The sequence below is a fragment of the Acomys russatus genome, chromosome 5, assembly GCF_903995435.1.
Source record: "Acomys russatus chromosome 5, mAcoRus1.1, whole genome shotgun sequence".
NCBI lineage: Eukaryota > Metazoa > Chordata > Mammalia > Rodentia > Muridae > Acomys > Acomys russatus.
In genome coordinates, this window is record NC_067141.1 from 45,040,053 (window position 1) to 45,058,412 (window position 18,360).

The window sequence follows — 18,360 nt, forward strand, 5'->3', positions numbered from 1 at the left end:
CACAATGGCACACATGTTTGTTGTCTACTTGGAGAAAAGGTAAAGCTACTTGCTGCTGGAAATAGCCAGACCTTCCCAGAATATAAAGGCGACCAACATCAAGGAATAATTACAACCCAGCATGGTGGGGGATGGAGGAAGGTACTGCAGCACACAACATGGAATTCTGGGCTAAGGGCGTGTCTGCCTCAGTCGGTAATAGCTTTTAAGGAACAGAAAATTTCAGATAGACATTTTTTAAAAATCTGTGTTAGAGCTAGGCACAATGTAGTATTTCTTTAATTCTAGTACTTGGGAGGCAAAGGCAGGTGGATCTCTGTGAGGTCCAAGCCAGCCAAGCCAGACCCTATCTAAAATAACAAGAAAAGCAAATGTTAGAGTTTATTAGTGCCAGGCGTGGTAGCATATGCCTTTAATCCCAGCACTGGAAGGCAGAAACAAGCGGATCTCTGAGTTGGAGGACAGCCTGGTCTACAAAGAGAGTTCCAGGACAGCCAAGGCTACACAGAGAAATCCTGTCTCAAAAAGCCAGAGACAGAGTGTGTATGTGGTAGAGTTTATTGGGCATGGTGGCACATGCCTGTAAACCTAGCACTTGGGGAAGCAGAGGCACATGAATTTCTGTGAGTTCAAGGCCAGCCCAGTCTACAGGTGAATCCAGGACATCCAAGGCTGCACAGAGAAACCCTGTCTCAAAAACAAACAAACAAACAATCCAAAATCAAACAAACAAAAGAGTCTATTAGTTTGTTCCATACTCTCTGGTTCAGTGATAGGATTGATTCAGACTCAGTTTCATTCAGAACCCACAGGGCACGTCCTGGATCCACTGTTCCTCTTTCTTTTCTCTTAGCTGGTATCACCCTTGTGCTCTCAACAGTGGTCCCTAAAAGTTCTGTCATGACAAAGGAAGCCCTGAGCCTCACAACCTCATGTCACCAGGCTCTGCGAAGAAGAGAACCAGTAGGTCCCAGAATTTTCAGTGCAATTCCTTGAGTTCACAGGAACTGAAATGGCTTCTCCTTGAGCTAGAAGTGGTCTCAATACCATCACAAAACACAGATGACCCCAAGGCAGTCATCGGGAGCCAGGAGAAAAAGAGGCGGTTAAATCAGGAGACTCTGCAGGGCATTCTGTTTTAAAGAAGATGCCATCAGAAGAGTTTGTATGGACACCAGGATTCCCATGGGGCTCATATATCCCTACAGCCACCAGCCTGGCAGGACTGTCCCTAAGTAGAGCCATGCAGTATATGAAGAATGAAGACCAGGGTCCCTTGTCCTGAAGAAGATTGGGGACTGGAAAAGATGGAGTGGTGTGTGCTGCATTAGTAATTCATCTATTGGAGCGAGTTGCCAAAAACATGATACAAATCATCAGAAATCAGAACTTCGGAGCTAGAGGTGGGCCAGGCATAGGAGGAGCGCAGGGACAACAGGGAGATGGAATGAAAGGAAGATTTAAGGTGAATGCAGCAAACATCAAAACCATGTTGCTTGCTCAGCATTGGATTCCTAAGTGTCTGAATCATAGTGAGCATTCAACAAATGTTTGAAGAGACCAGAATAATGGATGAGTGGCTGGATGGCCTGATTGCTGCCAGACTCTTGATTTTGTGTAGCTTTGGGATACAGAGCAGTGCCTGTGAGGGGAGAGACAGTAGAGTCTGTTGGCCCCAGAAGAGCGTCCCGGTCACCAGCCTACCCCGTGCCTCCCTATGCATGCAGGAGAACTAAAATTGCCTTTCCTGCTAGGCAATGGTGGCATGCACCTTTAATCTCAGCACTTGGGAGCCAGAGGCAGGCAGATCTCTGAGTTCAGGACAGCCTGGTGTGTGCCTGGGACCTGCAGAGGTCAAAAGAGTATTGGATCTCCTGGAACTTGAGTCATGGATAGCTGTGGGCCGCTGTGTGGGTGCTGGGAACTGAACTCAGGTCCTGTGTGAGAGCAAAAAGTGCTCTTAACTGAGCGATGTCTCCAGCCCCGGAGGAGGACATTTGTGGCATTAGCCTAACAGCTAAATGGTTGTCACCTTTACTATGTTCCCCCTTGGGAACACACTGGCAACAAGAGTGAGGAGGTGGAGATTTTAAACTGTTACAACCTTGAAAGATGCAGAGGAAAAACCAGCTACCTCACCTCTGCCCCTCACCAACTCATTTCTACAAAGAGATAACATGGGTACCAAACTGTCCTATTACCCTGTACGCTTCTCGGGTTATTATTACTGAGACATTACAAAGTCTGCGTGGGCACTGAAAGTCTTCTGACTAAGGGACACAAGTCCTGGTTCCCTATTCTTCCTAAGCAAGCTAGCTCACTTGCTTAGAGCTCTGAGCTTTGGAAATTTTTCATGGTGAAAGAGGAACCCTCTCCCCAACCCCTCCACCAACCTTAGGAAATCCAATGAGATAATGAATGCAAGAGAACCAGTTTTGGAAACTCAAAAGGGCTGCCCAAAATGTAAGGCAAACTCTACTTAAAACCGACACCCAGAGAAAGTTTAGATGCCACCCCCACACACTGCATCCGGTGGCGGCAGCCTTGATAAAAAAAAAAAAAACAAAAAACAACAAAAAAAAAAAACAAAAACGAGGCCAAAGGTACAGGCAGGACAGAGGCCTGACTTACAGAAAACAAATGCTGTCTGTCCCACTTGCCTTGCCAGTTTTTACAGCCTGGCAAAGACTAACAAGTTCCTCTGGGCAGAAGGAAGAAGGGTTATCAACGGACAGCAGAGAGTATATTGTATACATAACTGGCTTGGAACCCAATCTGACCCATTTGCTTGCCTCCCTTGCACAGCATGCTCCCATCGCTTTCCCAGGAAGTAAATTCGCTATGCGTTGGCTATGCGTTGGCCCACCTGTATCCACCTCGGCTGGAAGCACCCCCTGAGGGAATCAAAGCCCACAAACTTCCACTTGAAACAAAGCCACTGGCCGGCAAGTTTCCCAGTTAATAATAGGAAGGAAAGTGAGGACTTGGCAGCCATGACGGATTTGCAATAATTAAAGTAACATTGCTGGTCAGAAGCTTTGTCTGCAGCCTCCCCCGGGGCACTCCTGTACTCCTGCTTTGCAGTTGTGGTGGTGAATGCCTCTAGACTGAACATATTAAGCAAAAGGTTTCTAAAGAGGATTGCGTGGAGTTCAGCAATTGATAAGAAACTCAATGGCTCAAATCCACCAAGAATTGAACCCAGGGCTCCACAACACTAGCAGGTTTAAAAGTTTAGTGAATCAAATGCTTCGAATGAAAGTGTAAAAGGAAGTATGAGGGGTGGGGGTGGGGGGCCTAGGGAGACAGAGGGAGAGACAGAGACAGAGGGAGAGACAGAGACAGAGACATAGAGAGAGAGAGAGAGAGAGAGACAGAGAGAGAGAGAGAGAGAGAGAGAGAGAGAGAGAGAGAGAGAGAGAGAGAGAAAGGAAGTGGTGTGAGGGCACCAGAGGAGAACCTCCACCCCAGGCGTGCTTGCTTGCACCCAGGACCCAGGTGACAGCTGAAGGTCAAAGCCTTTCCCACAGAGAAGGGAACAAGAGCCTACCACGCCCCCAAGAGAGCCCCATACCCACCACTATTTAAGTTGGAAGTTTAGGGGAGGCCCCACCCTCCATTAAATCTATGCTGCCTAGACCCCAACCACAGAGGAAAGCACTCTGCTGGACTCCATGATAGGCAGGTGTTGTAAGCATGTGGGGATACAGGTGGGTCAGCCACCAGTAACTGGGATTAAGGCCCCAAGGGCAAGAAGCAGCAAGAATCAATGCCCCATTCCCCTCCATCTCCAGTTCCCACTTTAACTAGAATTAACAGGACACACCCTTACGTGACTGAAAAAGAGCAGGCCTTCTGTCCTAGGGCCACGGTTTATATCCCTACAGGTGCAAGCATTGTACTGCACGTAATTATGGGAGCTTAAATGATTGGTAAATAAAGAGAAGCTTTCCCATCATGCTGTGAGGCCCAATATACTCACAGCTGTGTGGAGAGAGCTGCCCTACGCGTGGTCTTAGAAGAGGTAGTTGCTTTTCTGGCAGACCAGCCATGGCTGACTGGCCAAGGAAACCAATGTGACCTCCGACAGGCAGACATTGGTCTTGGGTCCTGAGTTTCAAACTCTTTCTACTTTTCCTGAAATGTGGTTACACCTCATTTCTGGGCCATTTCTCACTGTCTGCCATAAATACCCTCGCCCCCCCGTTTATGAGGTAGGTTAGAGAGGGGATACACCTGCTGGTTGGCACCAACGATCTCCATCGCTCTCTTAGGACCTGCTGTTTGCTCATGGGATTACTGGAAGAAACCAAAGTGAGGTGATGGCTGCTAACCCTTGTCTGTTCCTCCCTTGTATCAGGGTGGGCTTGTAAATTGCCTTGGCCCATCAAACACGCAGTCGGGTGATACAGTGTCAGATCCAGGCAAGTGTTTAAGATGTCTAACAGCTCTGTGTTCGTGAAAGAGACTTGGCTGTGAAGACTGGTTAACTAATTTGGGAGCTCAGAAGAATAGAAATGTAGAAGCCTTGTTTCAAAATTACTAAGAATTTGAAAGCATTGCTGTCTTGGTTAGGATTTCTATTAATGTGATAAAATACCACTGGCCAAAAACACACTGGGGAGGCAAGGGTTAATTTTCTCTTACAACCCTCAGTTCACATTGTCCTCACTGAGTGAAGTCAAGCCAGGTGCTCAGGCTAGAAACCTGGAACTGAGGCAGAAACTGGGGAATACTGCTTACTGGCTTGCTTAGCTTCCTTTCTCTTACAACCCAGGACCACCTGCTCAGGGGTGACACTGCCCTGAGCTAGACCCTTCTCTGTCAGTCAGCAGTCAAGAAAATGCCCCCACGATGCAATACGTAGGGAGTCTTGTAAAAAAAAGTAGGGAGACAGAAAAAAAAGGACCTGGAGGAGACAGGAGCTCCACAAGAAGACCAAGAGAGCCAACCAACCAGGTCCCAGAAGGGCTTGCTGAGATTGAAGCATCACCCAAGGACCATGCATGGACTGGACCTAGGCCCCCTACACTGATGTAGCAGATGGGCAGCTCAGGCTTCATGTGGGTCCTCTAGTAAAGAGAGCTGGGGGGGGCAGGGGGGAAGACTGTCTCTGACATGGACTCTGTTGCCAGCTTTTTGATCACTCCCCCTGGAAGGACTGCCTCGCCAGGTCACAGAAGAAGAGGATGGGCTCAATCCTGATGCAACTTGATGATCTGGGGTGGATTGGAAGTGGGGGGTCCCTTTTCTGAGGAATAGAGAAGGGGGATGGGGAGAGGGAGGGGGGGTGGGACTGGGAGGTGAGGAAGGATGGGGCTATAACCCAGAGGTAAAGTGAATAAATAAATTAATTAATGTTTTAAAAAGAAAGAAAGAAAATGGCCCCACAGCCTTGCCTACAGGCAGTTTGGTGGATGACTTTTTTTTTTTTTTTCAACTGAAGAGCCTCTTCCCAGACAGCCCTAGCTTCCAGCAGGTTGACAAAAGCAACAGCTGGGACAAATGACAACTTCACATAAAACCAAGCAAGGTCCTTCCTGACCAAGGACCTTGTATGACCGCACATTAATACCTATACAACTGCACTTGCTGGCCAAACATCAAAGGAGAAAAGATTCCAGGAACCCAGGCCTAGCTATTCCAACCGGCCTTGCCAGACATCTGACATGTTCGAGAAACCGTCTTGGATTTCCAGCTCCAGTGTATATGGAGGTGGGGAATAGCTGTGGAACCATGGGACCAATAGAAGGAACACCCAGCTCAGGCTGCAGAGCTGTGAGCAAATAAAGAATCATTATTCAAGCTTCCTAAGGTCCTGCATGACCGATGGACATGGTCCATAGGGCCACTACGGATTGGGGTGGTATTTTACCCAGCACTAAGTAAACAAAGCAGAAGGAAGGAATTTGCAGTGAGTGCTCGCCTAACACGCTCCAGGCTTTATGATGATGCTTTGTGTGTGTCCTCACTCTCCAGGGCCTTGCAACATTTCAGACAGTGATTCTTTTTTTTTTTTTTTTAAACAGGAAAGACTACTACAATGCAAATTTTAACCTGAGTCTAAGTTATTGTAAGATCCATAGACTAGCCCTACATTGAAACGGGCAAGAGTCGGGGAAGGCACATCCATGGTCTTGGAGACTGCTGAGTCCTTCCCGAATCCCTCACAACCCAGTAGCTGAAATTTATCAGGCAAAGGGCCACCAGCTGGAAAGCCCATAATGAGCATCCTCACATCACAGCTCTGTGACCTCCAACAACCACTGGTAAATAGATGCCTACAGATCTCCAATCAAGGGCTAATTATTTTTTTTTAATAGGTACTGTGCTAAGAAAATGTAATGTGGTTGGTCAGGGATAGTCACATAACCTTAATCGTGTTTTGTTTTGTTTTGTTTTATTTTGTTTTGTTTTGTTTAAGACAGGGTTTCTCTGTGTGTGTAGCCCTGGCTGTCCTAGACTAGCTTTGTAGACCAAGCTGGCCTCAAATTCGCAGCAATCCGCCTGCCTCTGCCTCCCAAGTGCTGGGATTAAAGGCGTGTGCCCCCTCACCCGGCTACATACCCCTTATTTATGTGTTTTCTCCACATAAACCCCAGCTACCTGTGGTCATCTGGGGGATGCACAGGGACGGTGCTTCACTCAGATCAAGTTAAATTCACCATTAGATTAAGATGGAGTTAATTGACTGGCTACAGAGTCTATGTGTGTCAACAGCCACACAAGGTGACTCCCTATGTATTTTATGCATTATTATTAATATTCCTCACCAAGACTTCCTAAGTGGCATCAGGAGGTACATGAGTGTATGGATAGGTGCCTGCCAGGGTGTCTGATGACTGGCTGCTTGTTATAAGAGGTGACCACATCATTCTAGGTCAACCTTGAGATCAGGTTAAGTGTGAATTGCCTTGAGTCCAATAGTGGCATCCCCTTGACCAGAAAGAAGCGTTGCATTCAAGAAGGCAGTATTTATGTACACGCACTCTGGAGTCAGCTCAGGGGTTCAAGCCCCAGTCCTACTTCTTACTGATTGTGATTGTTATAGAATGTGACATGTGCCCCAGCTCACCTATTGGCACACTTGGCTCCCTGTGGGCCCTTGGTGGGACAGCTAATAGACAAACACTATTAGAGGTGTGCCTGAGAGAGCTATGGTCCACCTCTGGTTCTATCTCCAGATCTCCTGAGATAGGACAAGCCTTGCCATAGGCTCCTGCTGCCATGGAAGAGCCATTCCCTTCATAATGAACAGTAAGCCTCTTATTGGAGTTGCTTCTCTCAGATACTTCATCACAATGCAGAGAACGGTAACTAATGCTGGCCCCGTTTATTAATTTTGTGAGACTGCATTTCTCACACATCTGTAAAGCCTGAGGACTGACTGAAATGAGACAGACAACACGTTCATCAGGGGCCAGGTGTGTGAATGTCAGCTACTATTTATTTGATGAACAAAGTAAGGCTAATGTGTCTTCTCTGATCCTCAGCTCGTCCCTGTCCCATTTCTCTAAAGAGTGTGTGTATCAGTCCGTCAGCTCTCTGCCACCTTAGACTCTTTCACTTCCCGTTACCCACTACCCATTATTTCTACACTCCTTCCTTCCTCTCCTGAATTAGTTGGGAAAAAATACCGGTTAGTTTTTTATTAAAACAAGACAAGCTGGCCGGGCATGGTGGCGCACGCCTTTAATCCCAGCACTCGGGAGGCAGAGGCAGGCGGATCGCTGTGAGTTCGAGGCCAGCCTGGTCTACAAAGTGAGTCCAGGATGGCCAAGGCTACACAGAGAAACCCTGTCTCGAAAAAAAAAAAAAAAAAAAAAAAAACAAAGACAAGCTGGAGTTGTGTGAGAAGAGGAACTCACAACTAAGAAACTATCTCTATCAAACTGGCCTGTTAGGTGGATCTGCTTGTGAACTAACAGCGGGGCATGATGGCGCACGCCTTTAATCCCAGAACTCAGAAGGCAGGCAGATCGGTGTGAATTCTAGGCCCAGCCTGGACTGTGATTTCTAGGCCACCTAGGATGGCCAGGGCTACACAGAGAAATCCTGTCTTGTAAAACAACAAAAACCAAAAACAATTAAAAAATGTGCATGTCTGTTTTGTCTGCATGTATGTTTGTGTACCATGTGCACGCCTGGTACCCGAGGATTCCACAAAAAAGCGAGAAGCCCTGGAAGTAGAGTTATAGGCAGCTGTGATGCTGTGGTGCTGAGAACAAACCTGGGTCCTCTGCAAGAGTAAGGAGAGCTCTGAGCCATCTCTCCTGCCCTTAGCTCTCTCTCTCCCCTGCCTCTCTCCCCTTCTTCCCCCTCCCCCACTCTCTCCTCCCCTCTCCCTCCCTCCCTCCATCCTCCTCCCTCCTTCTTTCTCTCTCCCTCCCTCTCTCCCTCCCCCTCTCTCTGTCTCCCTCCCTTGCTCTGTCTCTCTGTCTCTCTCTCCCTCCCTCCCTCCCTCCTCCCTCTCTCTCTCTCCCTCCCTCCATATCTCTCTCTCTCTCTCTCTCTCTCTCTCTCTCTCTCTCTCACACACACACACACACACACACACACAGAATTTATTTATTCGTTTTGTGTGTGGGCACACATGTGCCATGGCATATGAACAGAGGTTAGAGGACAACTTCCCTGTTGTTTCTCTCCTTTTACCATGTGGGTCCTAGGGAGCAAACTCCGGTTGTCAGGCTTGGTGACAAATGCCTTAGCCTGTCGTGTCATCTCACCAGCCCAGATCCATGATGTCCAATGGTAAGCATGTCAGCTGCAGAGGGGATTTAAATGGCCTCTGTGTAGTACTTGTCTAACCTGAACAAGACCCCAGGCCACTTCTATTCCTACTTAGCTCCCTGCTTCCATAGCAGCCAGAATTGTCTTCCCTGACTCTTTCTCCTGGCTCCTGTTCAGCAGTTGCATAGCGGAATGAAGCAAAGGGATTTTTTCCACCATAGTCTTCATTCCGTGCATACCAAGATACAGATCTTCTGTCTGTAAAGTGTGCCTGTAGAAAGCATTTCAAAGCAATGGCTTGCCTTTTCAGAGATCTCACGATTTTCTTTTTCTACAATTCTTTTGTTGTTGATTCTTTGTGAATTTCACATTATGCACCCCAGCCCTGTTCCTTTCCTAGTCCACCCGTAACTGCCACCCGTAACTGCCCGCTACCCTTGTAACCTTCCTGCCAAAAGAAAACAAAAAATAAAAGATAGTAATTTTTTTTTTAAAGATAGTAATTTTTTAAAATCTCACCATGGAAACTGCAGTGTTTCATAGCATGTCACACAGTATGGCCTTTTGCCCAGAAACCTCTACTTGCACATGTTCATTGCGATGAGTCATTGGCCTGGTTCGAGGCCTCTGGCTTCTGCTACACCATCCAAGCCGGATCCTCACCAGGGCTCCTCTCAGATATCCTGTTGTTGCCCTGGGTCATGGAATGTTGCACCTTAGGTTCTGCAGGACCAGCCCCTCCACAAGCTTCAGCAAACAGATCATAAGTGGGGTAGATGTTGGGGTGAGCCAATTCAAAGTCCTGGATCTGGGTCTGGGTGATAGTTGAGTTAGTCAGCCTGCCAGCTCTCCTGTGCTGGTGCCACTGGCAGCCGGCGAGGGGTGTGGCCAGCTCTTCCTTGACCACCAGGGTCAGCTCTTTTGTACCCACCAGGATCAGCTCTTCCATGCTCCTTCCTTCCTTCCTTCCTTTTTCTTTCCACAGTTTCTCTGTTTAGCCCTGGCTGTCTTGGACTCACTTTGTAGACCAGGCTGGCCTTGAACTACCAGAGATCCACCTACCTCTGCCTCCTGAGTGCTAGGATTAAAGGTGTACGCCACCACCTGCTGTTCTCACTATTTCTAAACAGAGTATTAGACATCAACACTATCTTATGTACTGGATTTCTCACACTGCACTTTCAAGTTTTAAATTGGCAGTATCTGCTGTTGCCATTGTTCTGTGGAGCTTAAGGCTCAAAGCCAAGACCCCTTCCCACACATGCTAGGTGCATACTTTAACCACTGAGCTACACTTCTGATTCAAATCTATATCCTGTGGGGGAAATGTCTGGGCCCTAAAACACAATGAGAAAACACAAATGATCTCTCCAAAGGCTTTTCTTTTTCCTCCCCTAAATCAGCTTTGTTGTTGAAACGTCACCTTTCCCAAATCTAGCTTCTTAAATATTTCTTGAGATTTATTTCATGTTTACATGCATGCTTTTGCACCCTGCACATGAGTGGGCAGGTTGCCTGTAAAGGCCAGAAGAGGGCGTTGGATCTTTGTAGGCAAAGTTCCAAGCAGTTGTGAGCCACCTGACTCCAATGTTGGGAACCAGACCTGAGTCCCCCGCAAGAGCAGCCAGCCAATAACTGCTGAGTCGTCTCTCTATTGCCTTACCCACTTCTTCAAATTGTAATGCCGTGTTTTTTTCATTGTGTCTGTGTGCGCGTGTGCTTTCATGCACACACAAGCACTCATACATTAATTATGACACATGTAGCCAGACAATAACTTGCCAGCTCTCCAACCTGATAAATCCAGCTGCTGATTTACTCAACTGGAGATATCGCTGTGGGTGTCAGGTCCTAGTCAGGAGGGCACACACTGAAATTTCCCAGTTCTTATGTCCCATAATAAACAATTGCACCAAACACATAGAGTAAGGAATAGAAATAGAGACACTTTCCTAAGAAAGTGAAAAACAGCCGGCTGTGGTGGCACACACCTTTAACCCCAGCACTCAGAAGGCAGAGGCAAGTGGATCTCTGAGTTCGAGGCCAGCCTGGTACACAAAATGTGTTCTAGGACAACCAACACTACACAGAAAAAAACCTGTCTCAGGAATAAAATAAAATAAAAAAAGTGAAAAACACTAAGAATGGGAGTAGGCAAGTAAGCAGGGGAAGGGGGCACATTCAAAAGCATGGGCCACAAGGCTGAGATTGTTTTAGGTCACTTACGTAGCACCCACCTTTCCCTTTGTGTTGCTGGTGTTGCTCTCACATACTCAGTTTATCATAGCCCCTGTGGGGGGAGTGTTGCCTGTGGGGGAAGGCTAGGGGAGGTCTCAGAGAGCAGAGACCAGGCTAGACTTTCTACTCAGTGTTCTCAGGTTCTTCCACTAGCAGAGGGGGAAAAAAAAATTCAGAGGTGAGCTAAACTAAGGACTTGGGAGACAGAAGTGGGGAGACCGCCAGTGTTCCAGCCAGCCGGGACTACAGAGTGAGACCCCGGTTCAAAACAATAATAACAAAAACCCCTCAAGGGGAGGTGTGGGGCTCTCAAGAAAGTTCGGCCCCTCAGGATTTAGAAAGCTCATGTTATAGGCTAACCTTAATGAGGAAGAGGATTGTTTGAATGTGCAAGGTAGGTGTGCTGCTGGCTCGTTTTTGTCTACTTGACACAAAATGGAGTCACCTAGGAGGAGGCAACCTTCACTAAGCGTTTCCCTCCCTCACACTGGCCTGTGGGCATGTCTGTGGGGCATTTTCTTGAGTGGTGATTGATGTGGGAGGGCTCAGCTCTCTGGTGGGTGGTGCCACCTCTGGGCAGGTGGCCCTGGGAGATAAAAGAGGTGAATGTGAGCCTGAAGGAGGCCTGGTTAGCTGAGTTCATATGTGCCTCTACTTCGGTTCCTACGGTTCCTGCGGTTCCTGCCTCCAGCTTCCTTGTGTTTCTGTCCTGCCCCCAGGTTTCTGTGTTCCTGTCCTGCCTTCTCGTGGTGATGGGCAGAACTCTGGCTGGAAGTCTAAGCCGAATGAGCCCGTTCCTCCAACATTGGTTTTGGTCAGCGTTCTTTGCCAGCAACAGAGAAGCATCCTAGGACAGTAGGAAATTCCTGAATGGGGTAAAATAATAGGGTCCCCCCCCCCCCGCTTCTGTTGTTACATGGGGTTTGCAAAGCACATGGCAGAGAGATGCCATTGCAATGACGCAAAGAATGGTAGCAGCTGGTTTGGGTCAGCTCTGTTGGTCCCAACTGCTTTGGGCTAGCCTCCTTTTCTGCTGTTTGAGCAATCATACAATGTTTTCCTAATTACGGTTCTTCAGTTGCTTCAGCCTTTAGTCACAAAGAGAGTTTGCCTCAGTTTCCCCTCTGCTTACGTAATCTACCTCAGGATCATTATACCTTGGCCACCATTGCAATACTTTAACACCAGGGAGATCCAAGTGACATACCAGGTACAGTGCTATGGAAATTGGCTCTGGTCCATAAGATCAGACCCCTGAATCTAGCTCACAGAAAGGTGGAAGACCCTAGCACTCAGGCAGAGGCAGGTAGATCTCTGTGAGTTCGAGGCCAGCCTGGTCCTCAAAGCAAGTCCAGGACAGCCAAGGTTACACAGATAAACCCTGACCAAAAAAAAAAGGTGTGGGGGGGGAGGGGGGAATGAGTGTTGGTGGAAGACCCTGTCAGCAGCACTGGGGACACAGTATCTCAGTGTATCTGTAGCAGCCTAAGGAGTTCTTTATAGAAGCCTCTATGCTCAGAGGGAGTCATGTGACCTCCCCCAAAGAAAAACCATCAAGAACAGGGCCATCTAAATGGCTTAGCAGGTAAAAGGGACTTGCTGCCAAGCCAGACAAGCAAAGTTCAAATCTCCAGGACCCACGTAGTGGGAGGAGAGAATAACGGCTGGCTGCATGTCCCCGCACCCCACATCAGTGCTGTGTACACAACCCCCTCAATAACTAAGTCAATGTAAAAAAAAAATGTGAGGCCCAGCTGGTAGAAGACGGAGTTGGAGTTGGTTCATAGGAAGAGGTTGTAGCCTAGATTCATGCGTGGGAGTTAATGGGCAGTGCCCAGAGAACGCATGTGCACAACTACTGTGGGCGTGGCCTTCTCTGGAGAAGCCCCCCAACCCCCAGAAGTGTCTTTACAGTAACCATACATAGGCTTTGGGCAGCCACCGAAGCTGCATGGCAGACTTGCTAGAGAACTTAATGGGACTGACCATAGGGAGTTTCTGATCTGCCCTGAGCAGGCTTACAGCTGATAGGGTAAATCCTTAGCTCTCAGGGGCTCTAGAGGAAGCTAAGGTGTTTTTAGTAAAAACAAAAGTTTACAGTCGTATTCCCAGAAGACACCTGGGGAAGAAGCAAGCAGCACTTGAAGGCACAGTGAGTCAGGCCATAAGCTGGGTTTCTTTCTTGTTATTTTAGCATTCTTATGTGATATGGCTCCCTGTAAAAGGAGATCCTGTGTGTGAGCAACCTTCCGAGCAAATCTTGCTGATTGCTCTGGAATCCTTGACTCTAGGCCAGGGAGCAACTCCAAGCTAACTCTTGGGGGATGGGCCCCTTTCCCATGTCCTTAATGATCCTTGTCTGCTCCCTTGCCACAGCGCCTCTGGCCTGTGCCCTGGCCATCAAAGCCCTTGAGTAAACAAATGAGCCACATTTACTTTGCATAACTGCACATGGTTTAATAAGTGTTCAAGTCCATTATGTGCAGCAGGGGTAAAAGTCGCCCACTGCTGTAGTGAGCTGAGCGCTTACTCCGTTTTGAACGCACTTCTTTCCTACCTGTTCGTTATTTTAAGTAGCAGGGTATGTATGGTGGTTCACACCTCCAGCGTCATGTCTACGGGAGGATAATGTGTGTGGATCTCTACAAGGTTCAGGCCATCCTGGCCTCTGCAGTGAGTTCAAGGCCAGCCTGAGCAACTTATCAAGCCTCTCAAAAATGGAAGGACAGAAAGGGGCTTGATCAGTAACCATCTAGCTGCACTTCCAGAGGATGTAGGTTCCAGTCCCAGTTTCTACGTGGCAGCTCTCACAGCTGTCTATAACTCCAGTTCCAGAAGATCTGACCCCCTCCTCCAGCCTCTGCAGGCACCAGGCACACGTGTGGTGTACATATATGGAGGCAAGCAAAACACTTATACAAAAAAATAGAAGTAAGAAAATTTTCAGAAGGAGAGAAGGGGGTGGGGTGGGGCTAGAGAGATGGTGCGGAGGTTAAGAGCACTGACTGCTCTTCCAGAGGTCCTGAGTTCAATTCCCAACAACCACATGGTGGCCCATCTATACTGGGATCTAATGCCCTCTTCTGGCATGCAGGTGTACATGCACATAGAGCACTCATGTACATTAAATAAATAAATAAATTCTTTGTGTATGTGAAAGCCGGGTGGGGGGAGGGGGGTGCGAAATCTGGCCAGATATTTACCACTGGCCACAAAAAGGCCAGTGATAAATCACTTGCCTAGAATTTGTGAAGACTTGGGTCCAAGTTTTAGTACTACAAATGCAATTAATTAACTAATCACTGTAACACATACCAGTCACATAGTTTTGTGTCTTATTATTTATAAAATTCTTCAAAATCATTCATCTGAGCTGCTGTGATGGTCCTCCTAATTGCCAGTGCTAATAGAGTAATAAGCTGTCAGTCAAAATTCTTACATTTGCATATAACAAAGTTGACTGTCAGAAAGGGGAGTTTTTCAACAGCGTGGGACTGCCTGTTGATCTGTAAGAGCTAGACTAAGGCCAGGGACTCTGTGTCACCACAGCTCTTCATTTCTTGATCTTTTGGGTTTCTCCGCATGATGGGGCCCCTGCCACCTGCATATACAGGTGTCAAGCATGTGATTCTCACCAAAGAGGGAGGGCGGTCTTCAGCAGAAAAAAATCTAGGAGAACTTTGGCTCAGATTGGATCACTGATTAAAGAGCTTAAGACAACAGTCCTCCTTGGGTCAACTCTCCTTCTTTAGTGGAAAGAATGTGAGGGGAGAATTTGCTCATAGAAGGGCACGACCCACAGCGTGGAACTGATGCAACCAGCCCATTGGCCAATATTTACGTCTCTTCTATTTTTTTTTTTTTAATAAGAGAGGAGGGGGAGGGAGGGAGCGCACAGGCCAGAAAAGAGTTTTAGATGTCCTGGAGCTGTAGTCGCACAAGGTTGTCATCTGCCTGACATGGGAGTTGGGATCTGAACTCAGGTCCTTTGGTAGAGCGGCAACCAGTCTTAATTGTTCAACCATCTCTCCAGCCCTCCCCCCGCCTTTTTTTTTTTCAAGAGAGGGTTTCTCTGTGCAGCCCTGGCTGTCCTGGACTTGCTTTTTAGACCAGGCTGGCCTCGAACTCACAGCTTGCTTTTCTTTTTTAAAGAAAAGCTGCTTTTTTGCGATAACTATGGCTGAAAGAAAGGAGGGGATGGGAGTGCCTTCTGGTTCCCAGATTCTTCTCCTCAGCCTGACAGCCTGCCGTCTTTGGACCTCAGCTCTCCCGAAAGGACTTTCAGGACAGAATAAAGGAGCCAATGCTGTTTTCTCCTGTTTCCACTTGCAAGAAAATAGCTGAGCCCCTGGTGAGTCAAACTGGTGCCGCACAGTGATTTATCACACACCCATTTCCCCAGATGGCCCTTCACATGGAGATTCTTGTTCCCTTGTATGGGATTCTTTTTCTCCTAATCAGGTTAAAACAGGTTTAGAATTCACTCCATCAAAACTAGAAGCAGACACTTGACAGAGGTAGTGCAAGCCAGAAAGAAGCACAGAGCCCACGTTCCACCTGGTAAATAATTGCTGGGTTTGCATTCCTGTGCACTCAGGCATGGACCCACTTCGTGAGGCACGAAGCTGTGAGAATGTCTAGGGCTTGAGGGCCACGTGAGATAAAGATCAACTTAGACCCGTCATGGACTCAGACTGCAGCCTTCTGAGGTGCTGCTGCGCCCTGGACTCTCCAGTCAACCACAGCTGGGGCATGTCAGATTTAATCCAAGGTGTCCAAGAGAGGTCACTTTTAAGTGAGGAAGAGTGAATGGGCTGTCCGGCTCTAACACTACAGCAGTGAGGGGGACGCCAAGGTCATGTCCAGGGAACCATTGTCCAATGCTGCAGGCGGTACACAGTTTCCACAGCTTCCCCGCAGAGCCTGTTGTGAAAGGCATCTGAAAGGGCTGGTTTGCAACCTTGTGGAGGAATGCTTGGGAGAGGGTAGAGCAATGGGCAGTGAAAAAGCAGCTGCCGGAGGATTTCATGTGGTTTAATACATAGCAGGTTCATCTCAGTGGGTGTTTCTCAGTTGTGGCTTTCCACCAGGGCACCTGTTCCGGTCAGAGCTTCCCTCTCCTAAGCTTCCTCCCTGGCAATGCTGAAAGCTCAGAAATGTTGTAGGGGAAGATCCAGAAATTCGGGGAGCAGAGCTCATATTAGGGCTCACCAAGTCAAATGCCCTAGGTGAGTCCAGTGAGTGCAGACCCTACCTCAAAGAAAGGGGGCTGGTGAGTGGGGCAAGGAAAAAGGGTGCTGGGATTAAAGGCGTGCTCCACCACGCCCGGCCCAATCCCTTATTTCTTAATTCAGATGAGTTTAGGAATGGCCTGGTGTCCTAGCTTGAATTAGCTGAGAAAAGAGTGTATCGTTGAGAGGAGCTAGGACAGGAACAGAAACCCAAGGCGCTTGAACCAGGAGCCATGGAGAGGGTTGCTTCCTGCCTAGCTTACTCCTCTCATGCTGAGCCAGCTTTCTTATGCAGCCCAGGACCACTCGCCCAGGCTTGGCACTGCCTGCAGGGTACCAGGTACCAACTAGCAATCAAGAAAGTGTCCCACAGACATGTCCGCAGGCCAACCTGATGCAAGCTTCCTCCCTCCAGATGTGTCGGGTTACCAGCCAAGATTAGTGTCACACCTGGCAAAATCCCCAAAGCAACTTTCTTTGCTGTCGTTGTATTGTTTTGCTCTGTGCGGTTTCCAAGGCCTACAAAGATTGTTAGCACAAGGGATGCATTCGGCGGACACACATTTATTTTATGGATAGATAAGTGAAACTTTTTATAGTTCATAGGCCTGGGTTGACTCTGGTATCTCAGTGCGGTATGAGGTACAGTCTGTATGTCTATTTTGGAAAATCCTTCCTGGTTGTTTTCACCAAACCCTCCTTGCTGGGAACCACCAAGAAATCAAAGCTCTAAAGCCTTCATGTACAACTGCCAGAGGAGGCGGATAAAACGCAGAACAGCCAGTTAAACCCCGTTTCAGGAAGACAATAAATAACTCCTGTAGTATCAGCATCTAACAATGTCTTTATTTGCTGGGAAACTTGCAAAAAGACAACTAGGCAAGACTAAGTGCTTGGACTGCTGGCCAGAGCCAGGGAACACCTTGAACCTGCCTGGCTTCAGGAACCACACATCTTGCTTTTTGAGTCTTAGCCCCGACTGTATGAATGGGGTAAATTGCTTTACTTCCTGGACTACACAGCCATACTATGCTTCATATAGAGCCGAGGGATGCGTTAAAAGGAGCACAGGTTCAGCTTCTGGCACTTAGCATATAGTGAAGTTTAGCCAAGGAGACCTTTATCGCTGTCAAATAGCATACTGGCGTGCAGAAATAACCAACATTATAGCTAATACGCAGGAGGCAGAGGTAGAATGAATGCTGACCTTCTAGCAAACAATGCATCTATGTCTGAGGAATAAACCCATAGTAAAACTTAATAGGTTATCCAGAATAAATAAAGGAAGGAAGTCTTTCATTTCATTCATTATGAAGCGTCATTTGCCTAACTGACTTCTTCTGATGTCAAAGACAAATATTTGCTCAGTTTTATAGCCCACTGTGCAGAGGGATGGGAAATATTACCCGGGCAGTGGAAATATTTCACTTTGGATCTGTTTTACCTGTGTTCTAAGCTAAACCATCTTCTGTTCCCAGGCCTTGTGTAGTTTCTAGACACTCTAGTTTAAGAAAATAGACAGCCGGGCAGTGGTGGCACACTCCTTTAATCCTAGCACTTGGGAGGCAGAGGCAGGTGGATTGCTGTGAGTTCAAGGCCAGCCTGATCTACAAAGCAAGTACAGGACAGTCAAGGCTACACAAAGAAACCTAAAAAAAAAAAAAAAAAGAAAGAAAGAAAGAAAGAAAAAAAAGAAAACAGATAAACATGGCAGTTAGAATATCAAGTTTTGGGCTGGAGAGATGGTTCAGAGGTTAAGGGCACTGTCTGCTCTTTCAGAGGTCCTGAATTCAATTCCCAGCAACCCTATGGTGCCTCACAATCATCTATAATGAGATCTGGTGGCCTCTTTGGGCCTACAGGTGTTATATGCAGGCAGAGCATTGTATACATAATAAATAAATCTTTAAAGAAAAGAGTATCAAGGATTAGGTAGCTCACGTGTTAGAGTTAAGGAGGTGCAGCTGGAACAGAGATGGACAATTCTGGTTTCAACTGAGCAAACGCTATCAAAACAGACCCAAGCCCCTGCCTGTGTGGACAGCTCATGCTGGTGCAGACAGATATAAACATTCTAAGTGAGTTGCTATCTGGATGTTGATGATTACTGTGGAAACAGAAAAAAGAAAAGGCCAAGGGGGTGGTGGCACACACCTTT